The 21,687-nt window shown below is 47.1% G+C and overlaps 1 protein-coding gene across 20 annotated transcripts in view; it reads right to left on the reverse strand.

The window, feature by feature from the left end:
• NTRK3 (neurotrophic receptor tyrosine kinase 3) overlaps positions 1–21,687 on the reverse strand; it is a 386,973-nt gene that overhangs the window by 318,124 nt on the left and 47,162 nt on the right. The window contains exon 1 of one of the 20 annotated variants that reach the window (XM_077937782.1): positions 21,444–21,596. The gene's annotated coding sequence lies outside the window, so the exon portion shown is untranslated. 20 annotated transcript variants of the gene reach the window in all.

Here is a 21,687-nt window from a genome sequence, read left to right on the forward strand (position 1 = left end):
ATCCCTGATGAGCTAATTGACAGCCAGGCCTTTTGTCAAGTCACCAAATAAATCTGAGCCTCAGTTTCTTCCTCTGTATGGTGAGGTTCACACTGTCTGCCTGATGGAGTTGTTGCGAGAATTAACTGGATTCATTGGTTCCAAGTTCCTGGCCCATGGATTGTGTTGAATCCCCATCAGCTCCAAAAAGATGCTATTTAAAGACGTGAAGTTCAATCTCCCTGCTTGCCTTCCTAACTCAGTTTTCCTCTGTTCCCTTTCTTTCTTTTTCCTATTCAGAATTTCCTAAGGGCTGGCCCTTTTTTTTTTTTTCCTTAGTTATTGCCCATAAAGACAATACAAATGATATGGCTTAAAAAAAGGAGGGGGTGGCTGGCTGGCCAGCAGGCATAGCCAAGGAGGGACACACACCTACTTCCAGCATCACCAGGGTCTAGACCCTGGAAGCCGTCTTTGGGTGACCCACAGCTCAATCCCTCCTGGAACTCAAGAAAACCAATGGCTTGATTGGGTGGAGTTGACTCCAGAGAATGGGGGCCACCTAAGTATCCTGGAGTCACTAGGGTGTCATGGAAAGAATGAGAACCTGGCAGTCGAGGACACAAACTCTATCTTCATCTGAGACTTCAGGACCCAGTGACTCTGAGCCAGTGCTTCCACCTCTCTGGGTCTCGAATGTCTTCATTTGTAAAAGAGGAGAGTTGCACTGGATCAGCAGTTTCTCCCCTTTTCATCATGAAGATCTCCTTTCAGAACTTTGCCCCAAGAGATCCCATGTTTAAAGGGTTTATGTCTAGCCAGCACACTACATCTATTAAGTGCTAGTTAATTAATCTTCTTGGATTTATTAATCAGAGATATAAATCACTGTTAACCAGAGCTTTTTGTCAACAGACACAAACCCGTGCTAACTGATCCAGTGCATACATTCCAGCCCAAAGCAAAGAAACTCAATATGCTGTCAGCATGAGAAGGTTTGTCATGGGTATGGATCTGATTTCTGGGTTTATTATTTTTATATTGACGAAATTCCAGAAATAAACACCCCTCATTAATGCTTTTGGGGTCCCCAGGTTGAGAACCATTATGCTATTGATTATCAAAGCCCTTTGCAGCTGTAAAGGTGTATGAAAGATCCCCATTCGTACACACCTGCGATCCCAAGAGGCACCAAAGAATCTCAGGAAAAGGCCTTCCACTGCCCACCCCATCCTCCCAGGATTTTACTCTGATCAGTGGCCGTGAAGTCTAAGTACCGTCTTAGTGAAGAGTGCAGAGAGGTGACAGCTCATCCTGGGACAGAACTAACCCAGGCACACTCTGTCCAGAAAAGTGACAGCCACCTTCCCCAGACGTCTCCTCCCCAGCACCACCACACCCGTAGCTCTGCCATCTGCCACCAAGTCAAGTGAGAGCCAGCAAGGCAGCAGGACTATGGCTGCCAGGGCCTCTGGAAGCATTTCAGAGCCACACGGTGACAAGGTATGCTGAGAACCTGTTTTGTACCACATTCTCTCAAAGTCCCTGCTGAGCAGCCAGAGACACTGGCATCTGCTGGGGACATGGACCAGGTGGCCAGGTTGGTATTGGATTCCAATGCCAAAGTTCTCCCTGGAAGCTTTACAGCCCCAGAGCAGTTTGGGTGGTCTGGTCCCACCATGGCAGGGAACCTGGCAACATTTTAGATGAAAAGAAAGTGCCAGAGGAGTAGAACTATCTGTGTCACCAGGTCCCCCAGTGTATTCCCTGGGCTTTGTAAATTACCAAGTAGATCACCATGATTGTACAGAATACTTCTCATTCACAGAAGCCCAGCTTCCTATAAGGATCTGCTCCCAACAAGCAACTTTGTTCCAATTGTTTAAATCAATGAAATCATTTTTCTCAGCCCACATTATAATTCCATAAATGTGTTGTTACAGTTGAGTTGTCAATCATTACCATGTTCTCGAGCCTTACCCTTCTCAGCCCTCACGTCCTTATGCCCACAAATTGACCCTTCCCTGACTTATGCACGCACTGAGATATGGCAGAGAAATGAATGAACTCCTTGATGCAAAGAGTCCTCCGGTAAGTAGAATGATGGTCCCCACCTCCTCCGTTGGGTAGGTCTGAGTTTTCCTAAATCAGGAAATGGCATTTTTATAGCCACAGTGCAACAGTGTGAGTAGGAGTCAGGGCTCTAAGGCAGTAGTCATCAAGCTACAGCCCGCTGCCTGCTTTCCTGCAGCCCCAGAGCTAAAAATGACATTTACATTTTTAAAAATCAAAAGAAGAATTATATTTTGTAACACATGAAAACTACACGAAATTCAAATTTCCATGTTCATATTCATTCATTTACTGTCATGTATAGCTATCTTCAAGCTACAAATAACAGAGCTGAATAGTTGCTACAGAGGCCATATGGCCTGCAAAACCTGAAATATTTACTCTCTGGCCCTTTAGAGAAAACAGTTGTCGACTCCTGCCCTAGAAGCTGATGGTCAAAATGCGTATCCTGGTCCCATCAGTGCCCCTATCTATGTGCCCTGTCCAGGTTACTTCTTCTGTCTGTGCCTCAGTTTTCTCATCTATTAAATGGGGATAATAAAATAACTGCCTCCTAAGAATGATGTGAAGAGCAAAAGACTATGATAAAAAAGGAAACTCCTTTGCATTGTGGGACATACATAAGTCCTCAGGCAGGGCTGGTTGTGCTGATTATTTTCCTCCTGTGCCTTACAGAAACTGAGCAGTCTTGTTCTCAGTTTTCAAGCTAAAAATGGCATCAGGCTTCTGCTGGAAGTTGTCATTTCTCCGCAATCATTGATAAAAAAACCCATGTGGTGGAATGTAGAGGGGTAGGAAACCTGTCATTCATGGCCTCCAGGAAAACTGTTCCAGCAGGAGTTTATACAGAGGATTCCAGCAGGTTCAAGGAGTGCATAGACACTGCGTCAGAGCAGGTTCCGAGGAAGAGCAGGAGGATGAAGATGAGGCCCTGACATTTCTGGATGGCATCAGCTGGGCACCTGCCAAGTTCTCCTATGACTCACCACTTGGTACCCAACCAGGAGGGTCAGCGCTGTGACTCTGCTGGCTGATGTGTGTGTGCCACTAGGGAGACCACCACTTTTAGTGAAAAGGGCAGGCTCTAAAAAATATAATGTAATTATATATATATATATGTATATATAGTAAAAGAGCAGGTTTGGTTTGCTTTTGTTAATGGTAAGTGAGTACCTCAACCCAGCACGATTACACGTGGCTTCCCCTTTTTTGTGATTTTCAGGGCTGTCCAGGTTGTTTTCATTGAGCATTTGTTTCGTCATTTGAAAATCAATCAATACTGCCTGTAATCCCAGCACTTTGAAAGGCTGAGGTGGGTGGATCATTTGCGGTCAAGAGTTCGAGATCAGCCCGGCCAACATGGGGAAACCCTGTCTCTACTAAAAATACAAAAATTAGCCAGGTGTGGTGGTGGGCGCCTGTAATCCCAGCTACTCGGGAGACTGAGGCAGGAGAATCACTTGAACCTGGGAGGCAGAGGCTGCAGTGAGCCGAGATCACACCACTGCACTCCAGCCTGGATGACACAGTGAGACTCTGTCTCAAAAAAAAAAAAAAATCAATACCTATTCACTTCTAGAGGAAGGCCAGGCACCTAAACCCTGTGGGGGCGGTGATTGGTTTCCCTGTTCCAGGACCACAGGCTGGAGCAGCTCATCCCTGCCCGGACATCTTACAAACCCACTCCCACTGTGAAGGAAAAGAATTTAGAGCAATGCCCAAGGGACTGTGCAATTCTGCAGAGTGCATGGCAGTGGCCCCCACAGGAACCTGCAGCTCTGCTCTCAATCCGGGTGTCCCGGTTCAATCAGAAACAGAGAGTGGAGGGAGAAGAAAGAGGGCAAAGGGTGGCACATCAGGTGCCCACTCCTACTTTAAATAAATTACCTCCACTTTAGTCTCGTAATACATGGGTTCTCAAAAGGAGGCAGTTTTGCCCCTCGGCAGACATTTGACAATATCTGGACACATTTTTGGTTGTCACAGCTGGGGAAAGAGAGTAACAATGGCTTACAGTGGGTAGAGATTAGAAATGATGCTGAACATCCTACAATGCACAGGACAGCCCCCACCACTAAGAATCATCAACCCTAAATGTCCACAGCACCAGGATTGAGAAATCCTGCTTTATTATATAAAGCTTCTGCTTAAGAGGGCTATTAAAGCAAGAGTCTCATGGCTCAAAACAACATCAATTTTGAAAATGACTGCTTTGCAGCAAACATTACCAGGCCTCAGGCCAATACAAAAAAGTCTGCCTCTAGGTCACTGAGTCCAGGTGAGAGAACAAAACGGGCAAGCCACAGCTCCCAGGACCCTCTCAAGTCACAGGCATTTCTTGAGAGGAAATGACGGGTGTGTTGGCCTGCTGGACCATGACCCAAGCCAGGCTACACATTCCAGAAGCAATAGTGGTCTCTTCTCACCATCTCTGGCTGGAACCCACTGGCCCAGAGCCTTTTCTCTCCACTGAAAGTTCCTCTCCTGGATTTCTCATGCCTCTTCATTCCATAGAAATGTGAAATGCTCCATTCAGAAAATCAGCTCAATGCCCTGCTCCTACTCTCTCATCACTGCCCTTCCATTGCACAGAGCCACTACTGTGCCAAGAGCTAGTGGGCACCACTTTTCCAGAGGGAGGGAGACAGTGGGGCATAATACATGATGACATTGACCTCCAGAGCCAGAGTCCGGCTTAGGTCAGGAACTCAAAAACCTCAGTAAAGTCAAGGTAGACCTCTGGGATCAAGGTCTCATGATGCTGCCAGGTGGGCTTAGAATGGGGAATGGAGTCAGAGAATGGCCATGCAGAGTCTCTTCGGCAATCCTAGAAAATCAGTCGGAAACACAGCCACTCTCAGTGACTCACAACAGCAACACCAGGTCCCAGAGACCCAGGATCACAGATAGCTGCTTCATAGCCTTTTTTATAATGGGACATGGCATAAATTAAATATTAATTGATATTTAATTAATGGGGAGTGCAAACATCCTTTGTGCTAGAATAAATCAGATTGCAATTCCTTTTTTGTTTTGTTTTGTTTTGTTTTTGAGATGGAGTTTCACTCTTGCCGCCCAGGCGGGAGTGTAATGGTGCAATCTTGGCTCACTGCAACCTCTGCCTCCTAGGTTCAAGCAATTCTCCTGCCTTAGCCTACTGAGTAGCTGGGATTACAGGCATGTGCCACCACACCCAGCTAATTTTGTATCTTTAGTAGAGATGGGGTTTCACCGTGTTGGCCAAGCTGGTCTCAAACTCCTTACCTCAGGTGATCCACCTGCCTCGGCCTCCCAAAGTGTTGGGATTACAGGTGTGAGCCACCATTCCCAACCAGATTGTACCACAGTTTTCTCTGCTTCCTTCTGTTTTGCTTGGGCCAATATGAAAATGAATTGGCAATCTCCAAGCATCCCAAAATTGGATGGTACAGAATGTGTGGTCCATATTTTAATTAAAAATATGTCATGTGGATATGTTTAAGAGTTGTTTCTACCTTCAATATTTAATGTTTCATGTTTACTCCTCTTCTATGCAGAAAATTGTAGAATACACAGAACTATAGAAGATTTGCAAAGATACAAAGACCACCATCTAACCCCAGAGGACTAAGAAGACTGAGGAAGTACACAACAGGGACAAGGCACCCTTTACCTGGCAGAACTTCCCTGGGCAGTTGGCAAGACAGGAGCTTGGTTGGTGGAACTTAGGAACATCCTTCCTTTCTCTACAGGTAGCAGGCCCAGTATTGCCTCATTTTTCTAAGCTTTTCCTGCTCCTCTCTTGCTGTCAGATTGCTGTTATCTTCACTGTGACTTCTCACTGCTATTAATGAGCTCTTCTTCATAACCAAATTTTCCAGACAACTAAATTTAAATGCAAAACCCTTTGCATTTTCAACTTCCTTGCTGGGTGTTTCTTTTTTCCACCTAAAATGCATTACACACGTCCTTGCCTTTTTAAGCGGAGTAGACAGATCATGATTTACATTTTCTTGATGACCTTACATCAATACGACCAGCCTAATGAGTCTGCCAGGCTGTAACACAGCAAAACCCTCAGAAGTCCTGAAGGATGCAGAATTTGTAGCCCTACTACAAATGGCCTTACCCTGATATGATTTCCTATTCCAATGGTTATCACATCCATTTTATCTATTTTCTGGCTTTTTCTTTGATATTAGGCTGCAGGCCATCACCTCTTAAGCTGTCCCCAGGGCCCCTCCTCCCTCCCAAATGTGCTGTGCCCAGTCTCCTCTGCAGCCTCTTGGAGCCCAATAGGTAAGAGCTGGCACCTGGAGTTAGGCTGACATGGAGATGACAGGCTAGCACTGGAAGCCAGATGCCCTCAGGCCAGTTACTAGAGCTTCTCCAGCCATCAGTTTTTCCATAGCAAAACTAGTTGCGGTGAGGGTTAGCGAAGATAATGCCTAAGTCCTCAATTCAGTGTGGATGCATGGCACTAGTGGAATAAATAGCTGATTCCATTTGTATTGTTAGAAATGCATGTTAAGTAAGCATATAAGCATAAATAGGATCTAAGGGAATATGAAAACATTCACACACACATACATGCACATGCATACAGATAGGCAGATATTTGCCCTTGTTTTCATACGACTTTGTTTTGTTCCTCCTTTTGGATAACTGAAGTTGCCAGTTAAGTGAAGCTTTCCTGGAGGTGCAGTCACAATTCACATTTACATAGTGATACCTAAGTGTACACCACTAACTTTATGTCAGAATACTAGCAGGAGGTAGCTGAAGCTGATGTTTCCCCAGGGTGTGTGTGTGTGTGTGTGTGTGTGTGTGTGTGTGTGTGTGTATGTCTTGACACAGAGTCTCACTCTGTGATCCAGGCTGGAGTGCAGTGATCTCAGCTCACTGCAAACTCTGCCTCCCAGGTTCAAGCAATTCTCATGCCTCAGCCTCCCGAGTAGCTGGGACTATAGGCATGTGCCACCATGCCTGGCTGATTTTTGTATTTTTAGTAGAGACAGGGTTACACCATGTTGGCCAGACTGGTTGCGAAATCCTGGCCTCAAGCAATCAACCTGCCTAGGCCTCCGGATGTTTTTTATATGTGAGTACTCTACTCCTCCAACACAAAATGCAAAAGCTTCAAAAACAACAAGATTGCATACAGGTGTCCCTTCTCTCCAGCTAGTGCCTGCAGAAGCTAGTCTGGAATTCCATTTCCTAACAAGTCGGCATTGGAGCACACACATGCCTGAGTGCGCGTGTGCACACACACGCACAATGTGCTGCGCTTTTGACTCCGAAGCCTTGTAGGGCAATGAGGAAATTGATTTGTTATCCAGGCATATTATGTCTAGTGATCCAGACAGCAGCATTAGCTTTCAATTATCTGATATGTTTAGCATTATAAACAAACCGTCTGGAGCAACAGCTCCATGGTGCTAAGGCATCAAGGGGGCTGGGGAGGAGCTGCATCGGATCACGCTAGCCAAGTCACCCTGCTCGCCCTCCCTTGACAGCTGTTGTGGGGGACAGTGTGCTAGATGCCTGGGGAGCCAGACCCGAGAGCCCCAAGCAGGCAGGGGTTGGAGCAGCTTGTGCCAGTGACCCCAGCATGCCAGCACGTTAGCACACAAGCCTACGAGCAGCTGTGTGCCAAGGACCACGGTGAACCAGCCTCGCATCTGGGACCACCCCCAGGACCACAGAAAGGAACATTCAGATCATGCAGTGAACAGATGGAAGATGACAGCATCTGTGCTGGCTTCCTGATCAATTCCAAAGCATTGTGCCAGGAACGAAGAATGTTTGTGCACACACCTGTGTTCTGCAGGTGCAAAGATGCTGTGTCTCCTAACAGGAAAAGATCAAGGGCACATCTTCACTGCTACCCCACTAAGAAAAGGGCTAACTCCCAGGAGCGAGATTTCTTCTGGGAGCCAGCCAGTTCACTGGGGAGTCCAGGCTGTTGTGGTTGAACCCCAGCCTGTGGCCTCCTACCCTACCTCTCCCCAGCCTATCTGCTTCTATTTTTACTGCTGCTGCTCGGGCTGGCACAGTATGGCAACCCCAGCTTGCCTACACATCAATGCTCCAGGTAACCATCACCTATTCTAACCTGGAGAACAAGCATCCTGTCCTACCTGGCCTCCCTGCTTTCCCTCTTCTCCAGCAATCTACATTATTGCAACCACTGTCTCCTGCCTAAAACCTTCCAATGATTTCCTTTGGCTATGACAATAAAATCCAATGATGTCCAGACATCACTGGGAAGCCACCCACAAGATCCCGCACAAGCTGGCCACCAGACGCCTCCAGGGCTCCTTCTCTGAACACACTCCCCTTGTTTTGTGGACTCCAGTCACACTGTCCTGTCTCTGGTCTTTAAATATGCCAAGCTTATTCCCAACCTGACCTCCTACATGAAACACTCATCCCTGGCTTCTTTCAATCCCTCAAATCTCCACTCAGAAATCACCATCTCAGAGAAGCCTGCCCTGACCCTACTGTGTTAGCAGCCCCCACGTTTCCCCTCCAGTTGCTCTGTGGCACAAACTCCTGTTTACGTCCTTCACAGCCCTTAATAACCATCTGTAATTGTCTTATTAGATTATTTGATTATGTGTTTGTCATCAGTGTCTCTACATTAGAACTATAATGCATGAGAACAGAGATCATAGCTGTCTTCTTCACCATTTACTCACCCCCAGAATCTCAAACTGGGGCAGCTACCCCTGAGTAAGTATATACCTGGAAAGCCATCCAGGACAGTACTACGTAGCCACCCAGCTGTCCCACCTCACTGCCAGAGGATCTCCACACTCAGCACCTGCACGGCCCTCACCCTGGCCCCCTGAGCAGCCCAGAGCCCTGGTCTGACCCTACAGGCACCCTGAACTTGATCTCTGGGGAGGGTTGTGGCCCCGAGCACACCACTGAACATCCCACCCAGGGACAGGCATGCTGGGGGCATAACTACAGGGCACAGCAGCAAGAGGAAGGTGATCTCAGAGGTCTCAAGGGCCCCATATCCAGAGCTCCCTCCCAGGCCCAAGTCTCTGCTTGATGCCCACTGTCAGGGTCAGCAGTGGGGAAGTAGGGGGGCCCCCCCACACCAAACAAGGAGGAAGCAGAAATGCCCTTGGCACCCGGGCACATCTTTTCCACCTTTCCTGTCCCTACATGACTTCACCAAAGCAAGCCATAGAAAGGCCAAGGCCAGGAGGCTGTGGTTCCAGTGTTTTGCAAATAGTGACCACGAGGCAAATAAATGAATGAATCTCCAAAGGGATCAATGTCAGACCTTAACCATTTAGCTATCAGTTTCCCATGTGGACTTTCTACCCAGCCTCAACCTTTCCCACCTTCTCAGGAACACACTCATTTTTTTTCTCTTCCTCTTCCCTACCCTCAACTCTCGGTCTGCTATATTTTTCCATCAACATACAAACATCTTCTAGGAAAGCCCATCTACAAAAAGAAAAAAAAAAAAAACCTCCTTGACTCCATGTCCTCCTCCAACTACCAACTCATGTGTCTACACCTATTTATGGTAAATGGTTTAAAAGAATCGTCTACACCTGCAGGCCCTTCTTCCTCACCTCCCTTTGATTCTCCATCCCAGTTTGTCATCAGTCCCACCACTCTACTGAAACTACACTGTCAAGGTCACCTGTGATTTTTATGTTTGCAAATACAATAGACTCTTCTGTGTCACCCATTATTCAGTTACTGGGTAGCATTTTACCCCATTAATCACTCTTTCTTCCTTCAAACATTCTTTCCTCCCTGGCTTCCTTGACTACACTCTCTCCTGGGTTTCTTTCTACTCTCTGGATATTCTTTCTTAGGCTCCTTTGCTGATGTTGTATTCTTTGCCTGATCCTTAAATATTGGAGTCTTCCAGGGAGCCTAGGGCTCCTCTACTCACTTCCACTCTCATGAGCCAAGGTAATCTCCCCCAAGTGCTCTGCTCTGAGCACTATCCTTGTGCTGATAGCACTCAAATGTGTATCTCTAGCAGAACTTTCCCTGAGCTCCAGATGTTTAGCTGACATCTTAGCAGACCCAATACCAGCCCCTGCTTTCCTCCCAGTGAGCTGTCTCCATATCAATAAATGGCACTGGTATCATGGAGTTGTCCCAGCCAAACCCTGTCACTGATTCTACCCTTCAACTCTATCTACTTCTTGCCACATCCACTATTATCACCTGGGTCCAGGCCACCATCACCTTTCACAAAGACCCTTGCTCCAAAACATGACTACTGTTTCCACTGCGGCCCACTTAAAATCTGTCCTCCACAAAGAAAGCCCAGTGAATTAGTTGGAATATAAATTTAATCATACACTCCACCAAAACAAATAAAAAACCTCTAGTGGCTTATGCGCTTGCACTCGGGAGAAAATTCAGACTCCATCATGACCAGCAGGATTTGCCATTCTCTCCTCAGCTCAAACCTCCCTCCCTCTTTATTCACTTGACTTCAGCCTCACTGGTCTCCTCTCAGGACCTTTGCATTTATTTGTCCCTCAGCCAAGATGCCAGCTTTAGGATTCTTTTGAAATGTCACTTCTTCAGAGAAGCCTTCCCTGACCAACCTAGCTAGGGTCATTCTCTGAACCTTCCTCTAGATCAATAGTGCTCATGCTCAAGTCAGGGGTGGATTGTGCCCCCCAGGCTTGGATTGTCTGAAGACACCAGTTTTGATTGTCAGTATTGGGGCAGTGCCACTGGTGTCTAGAGGGGTGAGGCTAGAGATGTTATTAATCTCCTACAATGCACAAGACAGAGCCCCACCCCCAACAGAGAATTATCCATTCCAAAATATCAGTAGCAATAAGGTTGAGAAATGATGCTCCAGGTAACTCCTTCATTATTACTTGTCAAAACCTCTGATTATGTCACCTATGTGTTCACTTGTTCACAAAGACCCTTGTGTCTCTCTCCTAATGCAATGCAGGTTCCCTGAAGGCAGGCAACCTCTCTTACTCACTATTGTATCTGCAACACTCATCCAAGTTCCTGGTACATAGTAGAAATTTTAAATAAACACATTAATAAATGACTGTCCCTCCTCAGAACCCTGTGACCTCGCAACAAGTCATGAAAAATCTGTGGTTACCAAGGTCTTGATGGGGACAGCACTTTTTCCAACCACTTGAAGAGTCTAAAGTATAAAGGAGCAAGCTGTGCCCATGGGATAGGGGTCAGAGGGTTGGAACCCTTGTAGCCCCTTAGAGAAAGTCTCCTCCTGTCTACAGATGAGAATCAAATCATGTTGATTACAAAACCTCTGATCCTTCCTAGACATCTTAGCTTTGAACCAGGGGAGAAAATGGAGGCCTTTGATCAAGAGTCAAAACAGCCTCAGGCAGGGAGACAGACATTGATTTTGACCCTTACTCCCCAGTGGGTCTTGGGGGAAAAAGTCTGAGCGAGAAGGAGTTTGGTCCAGGCCTGAGCAGCTGGCTTGAAAGTAATCCAATAGTGCAAGGCTCTGTGCCTAAAATCAGCTGGCCCCAGGGGTTCTGAGAGTGTTGCCCTTCGGGTGGCCAATTTCCTTAGGAAAATATGAAATGGCCAGGCCACCCTTTACTGAATTATAAAGCACTTATCACTTCTTTAATAACTACCCGCATGGAGGACTTAATTCACTCAATATGGAAGTTATAAAGGCAAATTGGTAAGTGAGCATTAAGCTCAAGTGCATTGCATAAAGACTTATGAGGGCAATATTTTCACCTATTAAAAGGGTAGATTTTCTCACTGCAACTCTGCCTCAGAGTTAATGCAGAAAAGTCACTCCAAAGCTTGGGGCATTTTCAGTGTTAGAGGGTAAGTTCAGGTCACTAGGAGGAAAGGGAGTCCTTGACTTTGCAGGAATAATTATTGCGGAACCTGAGGGTGTCAGTGTGATTAGTCAAGGTAAGCATCAGAAAGACAAGATCACATTTGTGGCGGCCAGCCCTCTCTTTCGTGCACAGCAAGCCGGGATGTGACCAGGCCACAGAGAAGAAGAGAGAAGTCACAGGATGAAGAAGGAAGAGTAGGCTGGAATGGGGGCTGCAGAAGAATGTGGAGCAGGGGCTGCAGGAGGGAGGCAGGCTCTGGGGCCAGCTCCTGTAAGACCTGAGCACTGGGAGGAACACCGACTTACATCTGTGGCCTGAAAGGGAGGAAATGATATTCACCTTTGTATTTTGTAAGGCAACCAGCTCTGGAATTTCTGAAGGCTCCAGAGGGCTCCATTTAAGGAGCTGGAGTGGTAGCCTTCCTCACCCAAGTGAAGGAAATGCAGGCTTCTCTCCTGTTTGCTTTTCCCTCCCTTGCTTCAGCATTGCCACCCATTTCCTTTCCTCCAGCAATAAACCGTCTGTTCTTTTCCTCATATACTCACCCTCTCTCTCCATTCACATGACTTCAATTACTGCCTAATTAGAGACTGATTCCAGTTCTACAGCTCTACCCTTGATGCCTAACCTCTCCCCTGTCCTGAAGTTCTTGTTATCACAATACACATTCCCCTCAACTCTTAAGAGTAAATATGGACAGAATGGCTCACTCTTACCACCTGAACTTTCCCAAACTACCTTTACTGAGTGCTCCTGACTTGAAACATGACAGCAGAGATGGTGAGTCAATTTTAACTTATGTACAATACCAGTGGGTTGGCAAGAGCTAACACAGAGTGCTGTGATTAGAAGAGGTCTGTGGTTGAACAGGACAAAAAACAAAACAAACAAAAAAAAAGCCCTCTGTGATCGATTAGTGATGTCTGCCCTGGGCACAGTACATGGAAGGACCATGAAAGTACCATCCATTGACCACATCTACTCAAAAGGCTCTGTGACGTCTTTTCTTTCTCAGATTCAAGTCCCATCAGTCCCTTCTTCCTGATATTGCAAGTAACTTCCCTTGTCTTTTTATTTCTACAGTTTCTATTAGACAGCCTCATGCCCAGAAGGATATGAGGACCTCTTAGCAACCCTTTCAGCTTTCAGCCTTTGAATGCTAACCTGTTCTAGGCTCCATTTTTTTTCAAAGATGACATCGATCATGTCCCCTACAGGCCCAAGACATCCCAATGGCTATCAAACACCTCACACCAAACCAAACTTCTATTAGGAAGCCTTAAGCCTGCAGGAAATCTGAAACTGAGGAGAAGGGACTATAAACAGAGCTACAGACCCTTTGAGGATGGAAGCAATTTTTTCTCTGTATCCCGTGTCCAAACCATTGCACTACTGAGATGCTTTCCTGGGGCTTGAATCCAGTTGGAAGCTGAGAGGAAAGGCGATTGCTAATGGGACCTGTGTAAATGGCTTTTGTAACTCTCATTCTTCTTGTCCCCATGTGTTCTCATCTTTCTCTCAAAGAAAATAAAACATCAAGCTACTCCAGGGAGGTGTGCTCACTTCCACAGAGAAGTCCATCTGCCAGGCATCATCATGCCTTCTCCCCTCTGGTTCTTCCCTGTACTATTTTTGGAAACTGTTTGGTATAAGGAAAAAACAACAGCTTTGGGGTCAGCACTGGGTTTCACTTTCCAGCCTGTCACTGACAAGCTAGGTGACCTCCCATGGCCTCAGTTTCCTCATCTGTAAAATAGAGATAATGATGCTGACCTCATGGAGGCATCATAACAATGAACTAAAATAGTGTTTGTAAAAAGCCCAAGCACATTCCCTGAAATATGCTAGGGCTCAAAGAATGTTTATTTTCCTCTCCAAGAAGAAAAGCAATCCTTGGGTTGTGCAGGAATTGAGGTCAGGATCTGGGGCCACCATGGCAGGGAGGGTAACCCTACTTGTAGCTGCAGTGGCTGAGGCTGTGACAGGCATGTAGTGTGAGACTCTTCTCAGCCACCCCCTTCCCATCCTTCCCCACCGCTTCCTCCTCCGCTCGTAACCCAGCCTGCACTTTGCAAGTCAGCCAAACAAAGCCCTGGCTTCCCAGATCTGGTTCCCTCCAGCATTCTCTGAGCCATGGTGCCTCTCCCTGCCCACCCCTGGCTACTCAGAATGTCAATGGAGCTGAATGTCTCCTTCTGGGGTTCCGATGTGCCACATCTTCCTCTCCACTAAGCTTTTAACAAACCATCGCCACCCAGTCACAGTCACTCAGCGATCCCAGCCTCACCCTCTCATTACTGGGAAATTTTTCTAGGTGGCTGCTGATGTATGTATGTAATCCTGTCACCTGTATGTCTAGGCATTATCTGCCCGGCTTCCCTTGTGAGAGCATAAATTCCTTGACAAGAAAATCTGCTGCATTCTATTTATCTTGCTCACCCTCCTCGTGCCCCATGCTCAGTTCTGCGCTCAGTGAGTGTTCAGACCTCGCAGGAATTCCTAGAAGCTTTTCCTTGAAGCTGGGACCAGGTAGACTCCAACCTGCAGTGGAGAAGAGCTATCTAAGTAGCCCAGGACAGGGCTGAGGCCCAATGCTAAGGGCCCAAGAAGCACAAAACAGAGAGCTGAGGAAAGACGCTGACTGACACACAGTTCTCATAGTCTCATCCTGCACAACTCAGCCAGATGTCCTCGCCTTTGGAGAGCCTTCCTTAGCCCCCTGTTTCTCAGTCACAAATTTCTCTGCTGTGCTGTCCATCATGGAACTAGGGCTGATATTTGAGACAAGTAACACTTCATAGAACACAAACTCAGGACCAAATGGACATCACCTCCTAAGCCAGGCATTGATCCTTAGTTCCTGGATCCAGGGATGGGGTGGGGAGGGGTCAAGGAGGTATCAGGCTGGAATGGCTGGTTGACTGGAATATTGGGCATCATCACCTGGGGAGCTCAGGGAGCAAATATTTACCCTTCACTATGGAAGTAGCTCACTACTTTCACAACTTCCAGGCTTTAACTGATGTAAGCTGGTGAGAGTCCACTCCAAAGAGAGCCTGCGCCTCTCCCAGGACACTCATGACATTGTCCTATACTCTTCGACATGCCTATCTCTTCCACAAGACTCCTTGGGGCAGGGACTATGTCTTTTATCTCAGCATCCCTGGCACCAAATGGGGCTCCTGGCTCCTAAAAAGCCCTGGTAAATGTGGCATGGATGCAGCAGGAGTTCTCCTTCCCAGAGCTGTCAGCTTCACCCTTGGGCAAGAGCATTTAATATCCTGAAAGGAATTATCCAAATTAGTGAAGGGAGGTTCGAAGCACCATCCCAGGAGTCCCATGGTGGGGCAGGACGGGGGAATGCAACAAAGCCTCTAACTGCCCCTCTTCTAGGGAGCCTGGTGGAGCACATCTCCTGGGACTGACTTTCTGCGCTGCACAGAGTGGAAACCTCAAGGTCAAAGTGGTGTCTGTGCCCTCAACTCTGGCACCTGGGGAAAGTGTCTGGGGAGACCCAGTCTTTGGCCCTCACCCCTGCAAGCATTCTACCTCTCCAGGTCAGTAGCAGCAGGGTTTACTCAAAGATCCCAGGGGCTTGGGAATGTAGAACCCCACTGCTGGCTCCTGAAATGGAGTTCAGCAGGACAGCCTGGGCCACCATTTCCAAGAAAGGAAGTGGTGCTTGTGCCCGGTGAGTAATGAGGAAAAACCTACAGGTGGGAGAGAGGAGTCAGAGCCAGAACACTCCAGGATTCTCAGGTCCAACCCCAATCAGCTCTCTTATCACACTATGCACAAGGGGGAAGCACAGCCCGTGGCTGTCTGGATAGTGGGTGACCATGAATAAATTGGCAGCATGATTGAGCCCAGGCTCTGAGCCTCTGGCTACAGAGCTCACTCATGTCCCCCTGCATTCACCACAAAGAAGGACTCGATGGCCAGAAGCCACTCATCAGTCCCCACCTGCCCAGCCTGACTGCCAAACTAGAGCCCATCTTTACTCACTGGGTTCAACTTCTCACAAGCCTAGGTGAGGCTGGTCTATCCAGGCCTAATCCCAACAGCAGGTATGGCCTGGAACTCCACTTCATTTATTTATAAAGTACCTACTATGTGCCAGCTCCCTCTGCCTGGCATCTGGTGTTCCTAGAGAGATTTCCCCTCCTACACCACTGACATGGTTTGGCTGTGTCCCCACCCAAATCTCATCTTGAGTTGTAGTTCCCATAATCCCCACGTGTCATGGAAGGGACCCTGTGGGAAGTAATTGAATCATGGGCAGTTACCCTCATGCTGTTCTCGTGATAATGGGTGGGTTCTCACAAGATCTGATGGTTTTATAAGGGGCTCTTCCCCCTTTGCTCAGCAGTTCTCCTTCCTGCCAACATGTGAAGAAGGATGTTTTTCTTCCCCTTCTGCCAGGATTGTAAGTTTCCTGAAGCCTCCCCGGCCATGTGGAACTCTGAGTCAATTAAACCTCTTTCCTTTATAAATTACCCAGTATTGGGCAGTTCTTTGTAGCAGCGGGAGAACAGACTATGCAACCACCAAGCTGCAGCCCTCCCTCCAAGCTTTCTGGAAATGCCTTAGCAATATGACAGGGTCTCTATCACAGGCTCTGATTGCCACTTCAATGAGATGCTGAAAAGCTGAGACAGGAGCCCTGCCCAAATCCCAGCTGCTCAGCTAGGCTCTAACAATGCAGCAAGCACACCATCATCTTTCTTTTTCCTGGCAGATGGACTCAAGTCCTGCTCACACTTTCTCATCAGCATCTTGCTAATGGCTAACGGTCCAATCTCAAACCATGTAGATCCCTGTCTGCCCCACTGAATCACAGCATTGTTAATTTTTGGTTAACAACAGGAGTGCTTCCCAGATCAACCGCACTAGGCGCCACGGTCAGCCAGACCACTCCTAATCAGACTCAAGCCCTAATATCTTACCCATCATGATATGTTGGAATGGGAGTGCTGGCTAGACTCTGGGGACCAGCCCAGCAGCTGGTCAGTTTCCCTTTGACCTGAGCCCACCTATTGATAGTTTTCTTCCTTTTCCTTACCAGCATGCCATTGGAAATTCAAAATGACTAAAAGCTGCATTTATGAGTGTGCAGGCATCTACCACCCATGGGTCTCATGGGCCTTGTCCCTGGGCTCTAAGGGTGTGTGAAGCTACCATATCACGTGCAATTCAAGAATTCAAAACTTAGGCCAGCACAAGACTTGCATCTGAATTCTATGACGGTAACAAACTTCACAGTAGTCTTCAGTTCAGACTCTCAAGGAACCTGTGTGACAACAAACCCTCTCCTCCTGCGCACCTCGTACATGCAACAGGAGTGCAGAAAGGTTAAGGTGCAAATGACCCCTGAGGAAAACACCCCCAATTCACGTCATCTGGACACAAAGGCCATTCCTTCCAGGCAGAGAAGGTTGAATCTCCGCTGGTCCCTGTACTTAAACCTGTGAGGTGCTAGCCCTGCCTGCAGGTATCTTGGGGTCCCAATACTTCAGACACCGTGATGTTGGGCTTTTTCTTAATGGAAACTGCCTGTTTGCCAAGGAGCCCCTGTCTGCTGGGTCTGCTCATAAAGGGTTCTTTTCATGCCCCTGGAATAAATGCTTGCATAGGGCATACAGAGCTCTTCTTACTTATAGCAGCTTTATAAAATACATTTGAATGATGTCCCAAGTCACTCTCTCTTCTATTTCTTCCCTCATTTCTTTGTCAAAGATGGTGCCCTTCCAACAGGTCTGGATTCCAAAAAAAAAGACTATATCAAGGCCTAAATGTGAACATCTATTTGCCTCTGAAGAAGGTCAGGGTTCCACAGATTAGGATCCCCAAACAGCCCTTAATAGCTATTCTCCAGGTGACTACTGCTCGCCAAAACCTTCCTCCTGGTCTTCGTTTCTTGTCTTCCAGGTCTTCTCTTGGCTAACCCAAGCCTAAGTGGGGAGGCACGAGGGGCTTTTTTCTCTACCAGCCTGTATCTCAGCAGCCTTGCTCGGGCTCTTTCAACTTCACTTCTGTTCGACATCTCCTCCACTTCACTGACTTTCTCTCCTGGCCTTTCCCTTCAATCATTCATCTTCGCATTTGGGAGACAGGGTTCCTCTTCCAGCCAACTGCTCTGTGCAGTGTGATGTCATAGTTGGCAGCAACAGGCAGAATGCCCCATTCTCTAAAGCAGAAACCTCAAAGAACCCAAAAAGTGAGTCAGTGTTTCCGAAAGCTGTCCCGTGCTCAGCTGCGTGCTCTGGACAGTCATTTGGGGGAGTTATGGGGATACAGATGCCCTTTTGACTAAGCAACCCATTCATGTTCATCTTCAGGGTGTGACCAGTTGGGCCCCAGATCTGCCCCTGTCCTAGGACTCCTTGGGGGCTGCCTGCAAGTTTCCAGTCCAGCCCATCTCTTCACCATGATCTGTGCAGTTGCGTAAAGTGCTGTCCTGGAGAGAAGGATGTTCCCAAGGAGAGCATCGACACCTGTGTGTCCAAAGGCTGAGTGTGACCCATGAGTCTTATTTACCACAAAGATGAGATCCGAGAACTAACAAGACCCAAGACCACGAGGTAAAGAAGGAAAACTAGCACTGCTGATTCCCTAGGAAATAAAATGCCCCTGGCTAGCTGGTTGGGCAGGGGCTGGATGAGACACTGCAAAGCTTGTCCAGCAAACACTATGTGTGTCCCACTGATGTCCCTCAGACCTTCCCACTTTCTGATGCTAGCTGGCTCCCAGCGGCCAGCACCTGCTTCTCTCTTCCTGAGAGCCTTCTCTGGGGTGGGCCAAGTGTCTGCAGGGCTTAATACCCCAGGAGCAGCCCTCCTAGAGATGATGGTAGACAAATATCCCAGATCCAGTTTCCCACAGTGATTGCTAGCTCGGGACACACTCTTCCTGGCTTCCCATCTCAGTTCCCCATTCCCTGACCTAGAAGTCCTGAGATTACTTCCCAAATAAATTACTTGCCCTTGAATATTTCTCTCAGGGTCTGCTTCTAGGGGTTCCCAAACTAAGACACCTTTTTGTCTACCAGCTGCTACACATGGGAACCCATGTATGTCTTTCCAGTTCTGTCTCCTACCACATGACTCAGACCCCAATAATCCACTTAAAAGAATAAAGAGTTGCACTGTTTGGGCTTTTACTGCATGTCAGACTCCGCATTTACCCCCCTAATCTCATTTCAATCCCATAACCACCATAATGAACAGGTTTTATCATTCTTGTTTATAAATGAAAGGCACCAAGGCACCAAGAGGTTGAGTGACCTTCTCAAACCTCACATAGCTAAAAGAGGTTGATTAGTGGGTATGGATATACAGTTAGATGGAATAAATAAGATCTAATGTTCAATAGATTGGTAGGGTGACTATACTTAACATTAATCTACTCTACATTACCAAATAGCTAGAATAAAGTAATTCAAATATTCCTAGAATAAAGAAAAGATAAATATTTAAGGTGATGGCTATCCCAATAACCCTGATTTGATCTTTACACATTATATGAATGTATTAGATTATCACATGTACCCCAAAATATGTACATCTATTATGTATCAATAAAAATATTTTTTTAAAAAAAAGCAAAGGCAATTTTTTAAATTTTACTTTAAGTTCTGGGATACATGTGCAGAATGTGCAGGTTTGTTACACAGGTATACATATGCCATGATGATTTGTTGCACCTATCAATCCATCATCTATGTTTTAAGCCCCACATGCATTAGGTATTTGTCCTAATGCTCTCCCTCCCCTTGCCTCCCACCCCCCAACAGGCCCCGGTGTGATGTTCCTCTCCCTGTGTCCATGTGTTCTCATTGTTCACCTCCCATTTATGAGTGAGAACATCTGGTGTTTGGTTTTTCTGTTCCTGTGTTAGTTAAGCAAAGGTAATTTTTTTAAGTGAAGTCCAGATACAAACTCTCCTCCATTGGATTCTGCAGCGGTTGCTCTTAATCCCAACAATCTATCACCTTTCAGGAACCTGCTCTCGCCAGTCTTTGGATTTCTCCTCCTTCTGGCATGCCCTCTCCCCTATTATCGTCTAACTTGAAAAATCAAATAAAAAAAAGTCTTGCCTATTTCACAGAGTTCTTGAGATGATTCAACAAGTCATTGTCTATAACAAAAACCAAATAAACTATAACACATTATAGAAATGTAGGGAAGCCAAATTTTGATCACTTCTATTCCTACAATCAGTCATTTCTAATGCTACTCACTCTACAAACTCTACCCTTGATGTCCTGATCCTTCGCCAGGGTCTCCTTCAAGCCTTATCACAGTCTGTTTTGGTATCAGAGTTTTTGTGGATGTATCTTTTCTCCCCTCAGAAAGACCCTTTCCTTTGCACCCTGCTTGCACCCTAGGAGGTGCTAAAAATTCTTTGAGTGAACTAATCAATTACATAAAAGTGTGGGCATGGGAGCCCGCCCAAGCCACAGACTCTCATTCCACACATCCAGAGCTGCTGGTGAAGGGAAGCGAGGCTGCAGTCACTGGACAAATATTCACTGGGGGTGTGTCACCTGCTGGGCACAGTCTCTGGCTCAGGCACATTCATCAGGTGTCAACTCTCAGCAGAGCAGGGCTAGCTGAGTGGTGAGGTACAAGCCCCTCTCCCATTGGATCAAACTCAGTTGGATCAAACCACTTTGACAGGAGGCGAGGGAAAAGGAAAGGAATATGATGGGGAAGATGATGCATCTCTGAGATTCTTGTTACAGTCTGGGCAATATCCTGCATCAGCCCTGCCCTTCCTACCAGGAAAATCAGCATTCTCAGGAGTGCTGAGAAATTGGAGAGAAAGAAGAAAACAATCCAGGGCTGACACTGACATCCATTAAAAGTGGTTTTCTCCCTCTGCTGCTAAGCTTAGCATGTGGTTCTGTATATGGTGGGAAGACGAGGGATCTGGATTCAGGGTTTAAGATGTATTTCAGCTGGAGCCTTGATGCCTTAGTGTCCGTGTGCGGTGAGAAACAGAAGGGATGACAGACTTCTCTGGTTCAAGAGAGCATGGGGCAATGGCAAGCCAGCATGTGTCCACCGCCCACACTGGCCTATGTGTGCCTCAGCTCTCAGACCCTCCCATCTTGCCAGCCAGGCCTTTGAGGACTCTCCTGCAAGCATCTCCCCAAGGTCCCACGGAGGTCCAAGAGCCCAGCATGACAGTGATGCTCATGTGAAATCACACTTATTATGTGATCTGCCACAGATCTCTTCCTAGGAGGCTACAAACTTCTACAGACACAAGCTCTGGTATATCATCCTAGGGATACAGGAAGCCAGCCAGTCACAGCCCTCTATTTCCTGAGCACCAAAAGTAACTAAGCTGCATATAGCCCCTCTTCTGAAAAAGGGCTATCCTAAGCCCCCAAATGGTGACTCCAGGGTCAGTCCTCTCACCCCGGTTTGGCCCCTGCTCATTCTCCAGGCCTTGAATAAATAAAATGGTGGGTCTGACTACAAGGGAAGGCTCCTAAGGACTTTGCAGATGGGAGGGCACACAGGTTGACCAGAGTCTCCCATAACCCTGACCTACCTACTGTAGTCAAACCGGCCCCTAGGTGTGTATAGGGGACAAGAGCATCCCCTGAATCCCTCATGCTCCCTCCTGCAGACCTGGAGAGTGCCTTGTGAATGGACAGCTTAATGAAGAGAGGTCCAGTTGCAACAGCTGCCGACCTCATCTTCCGGGATCTGCTCAGCCCCACTCTCCAATCCATTCCCCACAGCAGCTAGAGATGCCTTGGAAGACACTTATCAAAACTCTCCAGAAACCTCAA

Source organism: Macaca mulatta, chromosome 7 (assembly GCF_049350105.2).
Source record: "Macaca mulatta isolate MMU2019108-1 chromosome 7, T2T-MMU8v2.0, whole genome shotgun sequence".
In the NCBI taxonomy this organism is placed as follows: domain Eukaryota; kingdom Metazoa; phylum Chordata; class Mammalia; order Primates; family Cercopithecidae; genus Macaca; species Macaca mulatta.